Source organism: Sinocyclocheilus anshuiensis, unplaced genomic scaffold (assembly GCF_001515605.1).
Source record: "Sinocyclocheilus anshuiensis isolate Anshui unplaced genomic scaffold, SAMN03320099.WGS_v1.1 scaffold332, whole genome shotgun sequence".
In the NCBI taxonomy this organism is placed as follows: Eukaryota; Metazoa; Chordata; class Actinopteri; order Cypriniformes; family Cyprinidae; genus Sinocyclocheilus; species Sinocyclocheilus anshuiensis.
The window spans coordinates 1091887-1092224 of record NW_015554181.1 but is presented as its reverse complement, the minus strand read 5'-3'; the positions used below and the strand labels follow the sequence as shown (position 1 = coordinate 1092224).

General features: G+C 17.5%; 1 protein-coding gene across 1 annotated transcript in view; it reads right to left on the bottom strand.

The window, feature by feature from the left end:
- The window catches only part of gcn1 (GCN1 activator of EIF2AK4), a 68205-nt gene that overhangs the window by 6587 nt on the left and 61280 nt on the right, over positions 1-338 (bottom strand). The window lies entirely within an intron of this gene.

Here is a 338-nt window from a genome sequence, read left to right as displayed (position 1 = left end):
GTTTACATAATGTGTGTACTGCGTATATTTATTATGTATATATAAATACAAACACATGCATGTATATATTTCTGAAAAATATGTTGTTTATGTATTAAATATATTTATAATATAAAATATAATAATATAAATATATAAATGTATATACACAAATATTTTCAAAATATATACTGTATGTGTGTGTATCATACACTATATATAGACAATCTTTAAGTATTGTCTATAACAGGACTAAAATAATATTTTCAGATAGCAATATATCTATATTTATAATATATTTACTTAATTATTTAAAACTTATGCATATATATATATATATATATATACACACACACACA